General features: G+C 40.9%; 1 long non-coding RNA gene across 8 annotated transcripts in view; it reads left to right on the plus strand.

Annotated features, from left to right (window-relative positions):
- The window catches only part of LOC102157921 (uncharacterized), a 103,340-nt gene that overhangs the window by 47,174 nt on the left and 43,982 nt on the right, over positions 1-12,184 (plus strand). For 3 of the 8 annotated variants that reach the window (XR_014829498.1, XR_014829499.1, XR_014829501.1), the window contains exons 1-2: positions 8,728-8,793; positions 9,754-9,813. This is a non-coding gene — a long non-coding RNA (uncharacterized LOC102157921). Of the gene's footprint in view, positions 1-4,655; positions 4,805-6,651; positions 6,849-7,794; positions 8,794-9,753; positions 9,814-12,184 lie in introns of those variants that run through there. The other 5 variants (XR_014829500.1, XR_014829497.1, XR_014829496.1 and 2 more) reach the window with 5 other exon arrangements.

Genomic DNA, 12,184 nt, shown 5'->3' on the forward strand with positions numbered 1-12,184 from the left:
AGACCTAAATAGACATTTCTCCAAAGAAGACATACAGTTGGCCAAAAGGTATATGAAAAGATGCTCAGTATCACTAATCATTAGAGAAATGTAAATCAAAACTACAATTAGGTATCACCTCACACCAGTCAGAATGTCCATCCTTAAAATGTCTACAAATAATAGAGAGTTCCTGCTGTGGCACAGAGGGCTGAGAATCTGGTGTTGTCTCTGCAGCAGCGAAGGTTCAATCCCTGGCCAAACACAGTGGATTAAGGATCTGGCCTACGTCACAGGTGCAGCTCAGATTTGATCCCTGGCCTGGTAACTTCCACAAGCCATAGGTGCAACCCCCACAAAGAAGTCTTTAAATAACAGAATTTTTTTTAACAAATAATTAATGATTTGTAAGTCTACAAATAATAAATGCTAGAGGAATTCCCATTGTGGCTCAGCAGGTTAAGGATCCAACACTGTCTCTGTGAGAATGTGGGTTTGATCTTAGGCCTCACTCAGTGGGTTAAGGATCCGTCTAGGTGCAAGCTTGCAGCACAGGTCATAGATGTGGCTCAGATCTGGTGTTGCCATGGCTGTGGCACAGGCCCTAGCTACAGCTCTGATTCTACCCCTAGACCTTCCATATGCCATCGGGGCAGCCATATAAATTAAATAAATAAATAAATGCTGGAGAGGGTGTGAAAAAAGGGAACCCTCTTACATTGTTGGTGGGAATGTAAATTGGTGCAGCTACTCTGGACAACATTATGAAGATTCCCTAAAAAACTAGAAATAGAGCTAGCATATTATCTGGCAATCCCACCTCTGGGTATATATTCAGAGAAAACTCCGAATCAAAAAAATATATGCACCCCAATGTTTATCACAGCACTATTTACAATAGCCAAGTCATGGAAGTGACCTAAATGTCCATCAACAAGTGAACTGATAAAGAAGTTGTGAGATGTATACACATGCGTGTACACACACACACACACACACACACACACACAGTGGAATATTACTCAGCCATAAAAAGAATGAAATAATATGATTTGGAACAAAATGGATGGAACTAGAGATTGTTGTATTAAGTGAAGTGAATCAGGAAAAGGCAAATATATGATGTAACTTAGATATAAAATCTCAAAAAATAATAAAATGAGCTTAATTATAAACAGAAATATTCAAAGACATAGAAAACAATCTTATGGTTACCAAAGGGCGTAGCTGCAGGGAGTTAGGGAGATATATATTAGGAGTTTGGGATTATATATTGTATCTATATATGATATGATATACTAGATTATTATCATTATCTATTATAGTATATATAGATACAAACTACTATATATAATATAGATTAAAAAAAAAACAAGGACCTACTGTGTATAAGTAGTACGGGGAACTGTAGTCAATATGTTGTAATCAGCTGTAGTGGAAAATAATCTGAGAAAGTATATTTATATTCTGGTATTATATATATATATATATATATATATACACACACACACATACCTGAAACTAACACAATATTGTAAATTAACTATACTTCCATTTTTAAAACTGGTTTAAAAAAGAGCAAGAGGGGAACTATATGTATAATATATTACTATTTGTATAAAAAGGAGGAAAATAATATTTCCATGTTTACTAAATATCATGAAACATCTCTAGAAAGATACGAAGGAAGTGATGAGCATTGGTTACCTCCGGAGGAGGTAATTTGGTGTCTGAAGGACATAGATAAGAAGGAAACCATTCCTTCTGTATCTGCAGTGGATGCTGTGGTACCACAAGACCCCTCTTCAGATTAGAGACACTCATTTCCCCAGCTGCTGGAAGGGTCTAGCTCTCTGTTGAGTCCCTGTCTGGAATTTTCCCTCAGCTGGAGAAGGCAGCCTGCCTTAATGAAGGTGATGAAAGAGGGCCTCCTTCTTGAGGAGGAAGAGCTAGCCTCCTCACCTCAAGGTGGGACAAATCTGAAGCAATATCTCAGCTCCGGGATAACTCATGGGCCATGGATTGTGTTTCAGCTGAGGCTTTTGTTTTCAACAGAATCACTGTTCGGCTTTTCCCTCTGCTCAATCTAGTTTCTTTACTCCCCAGCAATGTGGATGCCCAGGACTCTCCCCCATAAACTTCCTACACGCAAATCTCCATCTAAGAGTCTGTTTCCCCACGGAACCCAATCTAAACAATGCTGTTTTGGACGTTTTGAATTTTGAATCTTTTTGTTTGGGAGGGGTGCACATTATACAAACAAATTAATGAATAACCTAATACATTTTAAATTCAAAAAGTTTTACATCTTACTCTTATATTACTGTCTTTTTTTCTTTTTTTGTCTTTTTAGGGCTGAACCTGAGCACATGGAATTTCGCAAGCTAGGGGTCTAATTGGAGGTACAGCTACTGGCCTATGCCGCAGCCACAGCAACTCTGGATTCAAGCTGCATCTGCAACCTATACCACAGCTCAGGGAAAAGCCAGATCCTTAACCCACTGAGCGAGGCCAGGGATTGAACCCACATTCTCATAGATACTAGTTGGATTCATTTCTGCTGCACCACAGCACGAACTCCATATTACTGTCTTTTTCAATAGGACAAAGTTTCCATTTGATAATTTGTTTTCTAATCTCATTCATGACTTTTTAATGTTAAGAAATTTTTAATTTTTTGGCACTGTCTTTCAAACAGCAGCATTTCTGAGCACCCTACTCAAGAACTGTGCTGGGTACCATGGAATATACAGAGAGACATAAAATTGGATTGTTGCCTTCAAGACAGTTGAAAGGACATGATGTGATACAATAGGAAGAGAATGGACCCCAGTGTCACATTCCCTGATTAAAATCCCTGCTTAAATTCAAGTTAGCAACTTGCTCTCAATATACTTAACTTCTTAGAAACCAATTGCCTTATCTGTAAAGTACAGAAAAAATACCTACTTCTCAATTTTATGATTAAAATATGGTTTAAAACACCTAATATAGTACCCAGACTCTAACAACTGCATGATGCATTTAAAAAAAAATAGTTGAGGAAGAAATACCTATCACATGAAAATATAGGCAGGAAATGCTTAGTGCTAAATTGATAGCATAGATGATCATTACTATAGAATTCAAAGGAAGGAGGTCATTTCTAGGGGAATGTGGTCATAACATATTGATTGAAAAGGAGAACTGAAGCTGAATCCTGAAAGGTAGGTAGTCCATGGAGAAGAATGAGGGCATCATCCCAGGAAAGGAGAGCCAAGGTGTGGACACAAGAGTGAGCTGAAGATGTTCGGATAGAGGCAGAGCCCATATATTTGGAAAGACACACTGCGGTCAGATTAGAGAGGGCATTAAGTGCCACGCTAATGAGTGTGGGTTTTTCTTAGAGGAAGCCTCTTTAGATTTATAAGCAGAGTAAGAACATGATGGAAATTGTGTTTTAGATTGATGACATTCTGGCAGCCAGCCATATAGATTGGGGTCAGCAAGAGTGGCAAGGAAGGCAGAAACTGGTTTAAATGTAGGCCAAGCATTAGCAAGTAAGTGCCTAGCATCTTCCAGGGCACTGGTGTTGGAAAGTGAATGGAATAGGGGAGATAGTTGTGAGCATCATGAAAGTAAGAACTGAAGAGACCTAGTTTTGAGTAGGTAATGCTAAGTGGTGGTAGGAGGGAGACTTCAGAGATGACATCCACATTTTAAGCCCCAGTGACTGGACGAATAATAGCACCATTGAACAAAAGCAGAGGTGAAGGCCAGAGAAGAACAGTGCTCTAGCAATTTGGATAAAATATGATTCCTTTATATTAACACACAGTGTTTGAAGTGAAGGCAATATAATCTAGTGGAAAAGTTCACTGTTCAGTTGGAAATCCAAGCCTGGGGCCAGGAGGGATGATAGGGCTGGAGTTACAGAACTAAGATTCATTTGCAGATGACATGAGATGAAAGACTTTCTATTGAGAGTGGTAAAGTCTCAATGACTAAAACTTGGCACGCTCATATTTATTAAGAGCAGCAAATGGAGCTAGTGAAGAGGACAGAGAAGGAAAGGTCAGAGAGAATGAACAAGAACTATAATAATACAGTGCTATGAGAGCCAAACGAGAGGCGAGGGTCAAAAAGAAGATAGGAACAAACGATCAACCATATCAGATACTGCAGAAAGGCTGATGAGAACAAGAAGCTGATAATGTCAATGGGTTCAGCCCTTATGAGGTCAATGCTCTTCCTGCATATGGATTCAGAATGCTGGGTTGGCTGATTGCAGAACAAGAGAGAAAAAAAAGTACAAGATAGTGATGCAAACTGTGGGTCCTGAGAGCAGACTCCCTGGACTTCAGTCCCATCTCTGCTGCCACATTGCTGTGTGATCTTCTTCAAGCTACTTAAGTCTTTATGCCTTCATATTTCCATATTGAAAATGGAAATAACAATGGGAATTATAGTAGCTAACTGATAAGTTTTTGGGGAGGCGAAAGGACAACATATATACATTACTTAAGACTGTATAGGCACTGAGCAGGCAAGCAAATGATATTTATCATTGAAACCCTGGGTAATCATTAGTCAAATCCATTTCACCTGCCTTCACTAATCAAGGGCCTCCACAAAAGACCTGCATGTTTTCCAAGAGGCAGGTAGCCTAAAAAACAAGATGTTTGCCCTCGTTGTTTTCCAGGAACTTGGAGTTCGTTGTCTCTTGATTGAGCTGAGCTTGTTAAGACTGAATAGAACCACTGACCCTCCAACTGGGCATGCGTGAATGTTTTACCTCCGTGACCTTTTGACATCTGAAGACTGAAAATTCCACCTTCAGATCATGGTAAGTGCCTCCAGTTTTTTTTGTTTTTGTTTTTGTTTTTTTAAATATGCAGAGGCTTGTACTTAGTTAAACCTGTGTAGAGCAGTGATAACTATACCTTTTTCCAGTCACCTTTCTCCACACTCCCCACACCTCAGACTCTCCTGATTCTTTGTTCTTTATCCCATAAATACCCCATCTCCCTGGCTTGCGGGGAGACAGATCTGAGACTCATTCTCCCATCTCCTTGCCTGGCTTGCCTTGCCTTGTGAATAAACCCTCTCTCTGCTGCAAATGCCAGTGACTCCACATTTTGGCTTGCTGCACATCGGGCAAAATAAACCTTGGTTTGGTAACATCATTTTTTGTTATTCATATTTGCTATTACTGGAAGTGGATGCTGAGTGGCATTTGGGCCAGTCTTAGTAGAGAAAAGCAGAAGTAAAGTAACAGGATAGCTGGGGAAAGCTTCCCAGGCACAGGTGTGTGCATACCTGCAGGCAATTGGGAAGCGGGAGCCAAGGCAGGCATAGAAAGTGAAGGTACCAGGGGAAGAGGAAATGTGATGGAGCAAAGTCACCAAGGAGAAGGAGAGTACCGGTTTATGGATTCAGGTTGATTAATTAGCCTGGAAAGAAGGGCTAGACACCACCTGAGATCATAAAAAGGGGTATTCATATGGAGATGGAATTTTGAAGGGAGAGCACGAAAACACAAGTGCAGGCTTTTTTTCCTCCCAGTAAAGGAAGCACTGAGGCATTGGCCCGAAATGAGAAGAGGTGAATGGATGAGGGTCTCAGAGCATTTGCAAAACTTCCTAACAAATTCTATTTTCAAGTTTAGGCTTCCTTCAGACTTTTTTTTTAATCTCATGGTAGCTCCAAGTAGAAAGCAAGAAAAGAAAAAGAGGTAGAAGCAATTAGAAAATGTTGCAGGATTAATCTAGTTCCACCCAGCAAAATGGCTAAGAGAGCTAACAGTGGAAACCAGCACTCAACCTGATAAGTCAGTGTGCCTCCTGTTGGGAGGCAAACCAAGGAGAATCAGCTACAGCAGAGGCTGGGGCTCAATCAAAGGTCTAAGTGAACCCTATAAATACGTCTTGCATGGTTTGAACAATAAGCCAATGGCCTGAAAACCTTGACTTTTCAAGGCATCTTCAAGGTCCTTTCTGATCTGGTTTCAGAAAGCCTTCCTGTTCCACCTAGAATGACGTTTGATACTGAGTGGTCTTCCAGGTTTAACTTCTCTATGGATGCACAAATTGTCAAAGTAAGTTGTGTTCTCAATTAAAAAAAATTATTTTCACCAAAATTTATGTCTAGCACCAACAGCCCCCCTGAATCTGCTGGTTGATCCTTGGTTTCCCACATCATTCTGGGGCAATGGGAAAGGAGTGCACAGTCATTCTCAGGACTGGTGAGCATATGTGCCCTCATCTGCTTTCTGCATTTTCTCTATTCAACAATTTCTCTTGATGCACCAGCTTTAAATATTAACTCAGAAAGATGGAGGGAAGAGTTGGTCCTACAGGGCTATAAGCCTGTTGGATCCCAAGGGAATATGGGCATTTCAGATGCTATAAATAAGCAGAGGGAAAAATCTGATGAAGATAAAGTGCTATGTGCCATAGCTGGTTATTCTGAGCAGCTTTGATGCTGCCAGGCTATTAGACTTGCTTCTGTTTTTGCCATCAGTATCGCTCTGGAGATGGTTTATTTGCAAAAGGAGCAGGATCTAGGATATGCATTCATTTGTAAAAGATGCCACCACACACATTCTGCAGCTAATACCACGTTCATGAACTTTACCTGTGACTAAATACATTTCATTTCTTAGAGCTGAGCTTCAGTAATTGGTTTTTGCAGCCACAAACACATCCAGCAAGGAAAATATGAGAAGCCCAGTGCTCTCTCTGCTTTTAGAAATGACTTTTGCTGCAGATGGAAAAAGCCATCCCAGCTCTGAGTTGGCAGATCCTGAGGTCAAATCTTAGAGAGCTGGCATCTAGAAACTCAAAGGCGAGGAGGAGCAGGTGGCTTTGGAAGAGTAAATGACTTCAAAGGTAGGTAACAGGGGAGGGGAGGTTTGCTAACAGTGGAAAGGAGGTGGTGTGGGAAGACTGGATCCCTGTAGAAATAAGCTTCCCATCCACAGCACATGACAGCTCAATGCGGTGTGTTTTCCCAAGTCTCTGCAGTCGTGGAGGTCTCAAAGTGCTTAGTAAGCTACCAAGTCATAAAGCACAACCACTTCCAGACTAAAGTACCATCGAGGGCTGAAGAATCATCATGTTTTTGGGATTTGGCTGTGAGAAGGAAATGTGGGTTCATCCAGTGGATTGATTTGTTAATTTATTCAGGGAAAAAAAAAAAAGAAGGCTAAATATGGAGCATTTGCTTTGGCCTTGCACTGAATTATACACTTCAACAGTTCCGTTCATGGTTTCCACATTTCCAAAAGAATTAAACTAATTGGTAAAACCCTGATGTCTACACATAAAATTGATACTAAAAAATAAGTGCCAAGATTCCAAAAATGCATCAATGGGATATGCAGAATAATCACATTTTCTCCTAGGCTAGTTCTAGAGACAATTATGATGTAGGAAAATTTGCCTTAAATCCCCTCATCTCCTTCCCTTCCCCTTCTTACCTCTGCCTGCCAAGAAAGTCAACATATCCGACTTTTTCCCTTCTGCCTGAAAAAACACATTGTGGGCATCCTCAAATCCCAGTCGCTCCCATCTCTTTCTACCCTGAAATTCATCTTTTAAAAATCATTTCATCCTATACTAAAAGCTAGAGGCTGAGGAGGAAGCACTTTGACAACACTATTTGTATTTTCACAACTCCTCGATTATGGTAGAATGTCACTTACAGAAGCAGGGCCAGGAAGATGATTCAGGGGGGATAGGAAGGTTATTTTTAGGACATCTTGGGTCATATAAAGGTTATATCTACCTTTCATTCTCACTTTCCATTCTTTGGCCTTTCTTTCATCAACCATAGGACCTACTATGTATAAAGCCACTGTGCTCAGTACAGAGGCCTAAAGATGGATGGGCCACAGTCCTTGTGAAACTGTGGGCAGTAATGAGTCAAATCCATTTCACCTGCCTTCATGAATCAAGGTCCTTACCTGTTCTTCAAGGGGCAGGGAGCCCAAACAATAAGATATTTGCCCAAGTTATTTTCCAGGAACTTGGAGTCAGCTGTGTGTTGATGGAGGTAAGTTCATTAAGACTGAACAGGACCACCCACCCTCTAGCTGGGCACGTGTGAGTGTTTGAGCTCAGTGACTTTGACATTAGAGGGCTGAAAACTCCACCCTTGGAAGACACAGAGGCCTGTAGCCTAGTTAAGCCTGTGAAGAATGACTACTGCTGCACCTTTTTACAAGCACATTTTCCCTACGCTCGCCATGCCTCACGCAGTCCTGCTTCTTTATTCTTTATGCCATAAATACCCTGAGCCCCTGGCCTTGGGCTAGGCTGATTTGAGATTACTTCTCTTGTCTCCTTGCTTGGCTGCCTTGTGAATAAACTGTCCCTTTGCTTGCAAACCTCAGTGTCAAAATGTTGGCTTGCTGTTCATCAGGCAAAACAAACTTTGTTTGGTAACACTTGTCTTAGAGAGGCTCACAATCTGGTGGTATTTAAACAGTTAAAGTGCAATTTAGTAAATGCTCAAGCAATGTATGGTCAACATGCTGTGAAAACCCAGGAAGGAGATGGCATGAGGAAAAGTTTGTCAGCATCGGTGAGGTTTGAGCTGGTATTTTAAAAATGTAGAAAATTGGCCTGGCTGCAAAGGACATTAACATGGATTCAACAGATAGAAACTCAAAATCATTCTGGAAGAAAATCACATGGATGGCTTTTGACCAGCTGTGCCAAATTGTCTCATCTACTGCTTAAATCTGGAGATTCAAGGATCTGGACTATTAGGCAGCTCACTCCCCAGTCAAGAGAGAGTAGAGAACTTGGCTGGCTTCCTCGGAGCACGCAGGTAAGGCTGTGAACATACCACAGTGTTTTCGCTGGTGAGAGATTCCCCTCTTGAGTGTATAATTAGAATCCAGTAACAACCTAGAACCAGAGACACTTCTCACTGTTCAGCAGGTGATAAGTGAAAGCTCCAGATTGGATTTAAAGTCAATAGTCCAGTACTCCAGACCCATCACTCTAGACCTGTATTCAATCCCATTTTATCTCTGGTACAGGAGATCTGATGAATTTGGGCATGCAGTGAGAAGGCACGGAAAGAAAATCAAATAGATTTTTCTCCAGTTCTGGTTGCTTGGGTAGTAGGTGAATATAATATCAAGCCCTCCTTGCCTTCTCTTTTTCTTACTTTCTTGGGAACAGCTCTCCTCTAGAACCCAGGCTTGAACTCTGGGCACCATATTGAGATGGTGGAATGCCATGGTTAAGACTGCAGAATTTTGGAGACAGATGACCTGGTTTAAATCCAAGCTCCTTCAGTAACTAAGTATATGACCTTAGTAAGTTATTCAAAATCTTGTGCTTAAATTCCCTCATCTGTAACATGGGGATGATACTAGTGCCGGTCTTATATGATTGTTATGAGGCTTAAGTAACTTCAGGTATATGAAGCCCTCAAGGGAGTATCCATGTGGATGCAGTTTGCACCCCTGGTCCAACTCTGTGGGTTAAGGATCCTGCGTTGCTGTGAGCTGTGGTACACGTCATAGATAACAGCTCGGACCTGGTGCTGCTATGGCTGTGCTATGGGCTGGCAGCTGTAGCTCCAATTCGACCTCTAGCCTGGGAGCTTCCATATGCTTCAGGTACAACTCTAAAAAGATAATAATAATAAAATTATTAAAAGTTTTTTATTTTTATTAATAAAAGCACTTAAGGGTGGACCTGGCACATTGTGAAACATCTGTAACATAGGCTACTATCCTTCCTTTTGCTGAGCATATGCTCTAATATTTCATTCCAGATTCCAGGAAGAAGGACCTATGATAAATTCAAAGAACCATGATAGCTATCCTGGGCACAGGTAAGAGCCATGACCCAGGGAAATGACCTCTTTGTTCCTGTCTCAGGACTGGGAAGCAGGAATTTTGGGTGGGTTTATAATGCAGACAGCCTCAAGGAGGCAACTTTTACCTCCCCCACCAACTGAGAAGTGAAATGTGTCCCAGGTGTTGTCTATTTCAGATCCCTCAGTGTGAGGAGGTCGAGATGGGGATAATTTGGCCCTGGGGAAAGAAACATGGGATCAGCTTTAGGCAGTTTCAGAGAAGACTTAAGAGGACATTTAGTGTTCTGACATGGTCCACACCAGCAGGCAGGGATCTCAAAATAAGCCATGCTAAAGAACATTCTATGTGTAGAGTTGGGCTGTGCTCTGTGCTGTGGTTCTCTGTAACTATTACAGTGTAGAACTCTGATGCAAGTTCAGTGGACTACTGCTCCTCCTCCTCTCTTCTCCCTTCCCCCACCAACCTAATCCAGACTCATTATTCTCCTAGAATCTTAGGGTCCCTTACATCTGCCAGGCTCACCCATTGCTAGCCTCCCTCTTTCCAGTCCACTTTCGCAGAGTTGTCAGATTGCTCTTTCTGAAGCATTGCTCTGATCATGTCATTTCCCTTCCCATAAACTTCCACTGGCTCTCCACTGATTCATTTACCTACTGGGGCCAGCAAGTAGCATAAGTGAGCAAAGTGGACTAAATGAAATGAAAGAGACACTCTACAGATCTGAGAGCTTGGAAATATTCCTGACTTCCCCTAAGGAGATGCACTTCCTCTCACTTATTTTGATAGTGGAGGCTTTCTAAATCTACAGTTTATTTCCCACTTTTAGTTCACACTTTGTATGAGACATATCACTTCATTCTTCACTGTTTTAAGAAAAACAACCCTGCCAGTCAAATGACTATCTTAGGTGTTGGTTTGACTGCATCAAGGGAGACCAAAGTACAGTGGCTTACTGAAGACAGAAGATTTATTTATCTTTAACATGAAGGTATATGTTGGTAGGTGGTGTGGGGGTTAGAAAGTTCTGTTACATGCAGTTATATTGGGCCTCCCAGTCTCTTTTGTCCTCAGCAATGGTTCTCAATGTTTTGTCCAGGGACTCCTGGGGGAGTCTCTGATACACTTTTAAGGGTTTACAATATCAAAATTATTTTTAAAATGAAGTATTTTGATCTACATTGTTTTCAAGTACACAACATAGTAATTCAGAAATGTTTATAGCTTATACTCCATTTAAAGTAATTATAAAATATTGGCTATATTCCCTGTGCTGTACAATATATTCTTGTAGCTTATTTTATACGTAGTAGTTTGTACCTCTTAATCCTCTACCTTAATTTTGCCCCTCCCCCTTCCCTCTACCCACTGGTAACACTATATTTTGTTCCATATATCTGAGTTTGTTTCTATTTTCTTATATATGTTCATCTTATATTTTAGATTCCACATATAAGTGATAACATTCTTTATTTGTCTTTCTTTGACTTTCCTAACCATAATATTCTCTAGGTCCATCCATATTGTTGCAAGTGGCAGAATTTCATTCATTTTTATGGTGGTGATCTTCCATTGTCTGTATACATATACCACATCTTTATTCATCTATCAGTGGGCATTTAAGTTGCTTCCATATGTTGGCTATTATAAATAATGCTGCTGTGAACATTGGGATGCATATATATTTTTGAATTAGTGTTTTCAGGTGTTTTTTTGATGCACGCCCAGGAATGGAATTGCTGGATCATATGAGTTCTATTTTTAGTTTTTTAAGGACCTCCATACTGTTTTCCATAGTGACTATACCAATTTAATTTATGTTCCCACTGGCATTGTACCAAGTTTCCCTTTTCTCCACATCCTCGTCAATATTTATTTGTAGACTCTTTGATGATAGCCATTCTGAAAAGTGTGAGGTGATATATCACTGTGGTTTTGAGTTGCTTTTCCCTGGTTAATAATCTTGCACAGGAGTTCCCGTCGTGGCACAGTGGTTAACAAATCCGACTAGGAACCATGGGGTTGCAGGTTTGATCCCTGGCCTTGCTCAGTGGGTTAAGGATCCGGCATTGCTATGAGCTGTGGTGTAAGTTGCAGGCTCGGCTCAGATCCCAAGTTGCTGTGGCTGTAGCAAGGGCCAGGGGCTACAGCCCCAATTCAACCCCTAGCCTGGGAACCTCCATATGCCGTGGGAGCAGCCCCAGAAAAGGCAAAAAGACAAAAAAAAAAAAAAAAAAATCTTCCACATCTTCTCATATGTTTGTTGGCCAATTATATGTCATCTTTGGAAGAAATGTCTTCCTATTCATTAATTGAGCTGTTTGATTTTTTGATATGTAATTGTATGAGCTATTTCTATATTTTGGATATTGACTCCTTATCAATCAT

Source organism: Sus scrofa, chromosome 15 (genome assembly GCF_054392235.1).
Source record: "Sus scrofa isolate SSC_HxYL_T2T_F1_AM1 chromosome 15, Sscrofa_HxYL_maternal_Yorkshire_Landrace_v2.0, whole genome shotgun sequence".
Lineage (NCBI taxonomy): Eukaryota > Metazoa > Chordata > Mammalia > Artiodactyla > Suidae > Sus > Sus scrofa.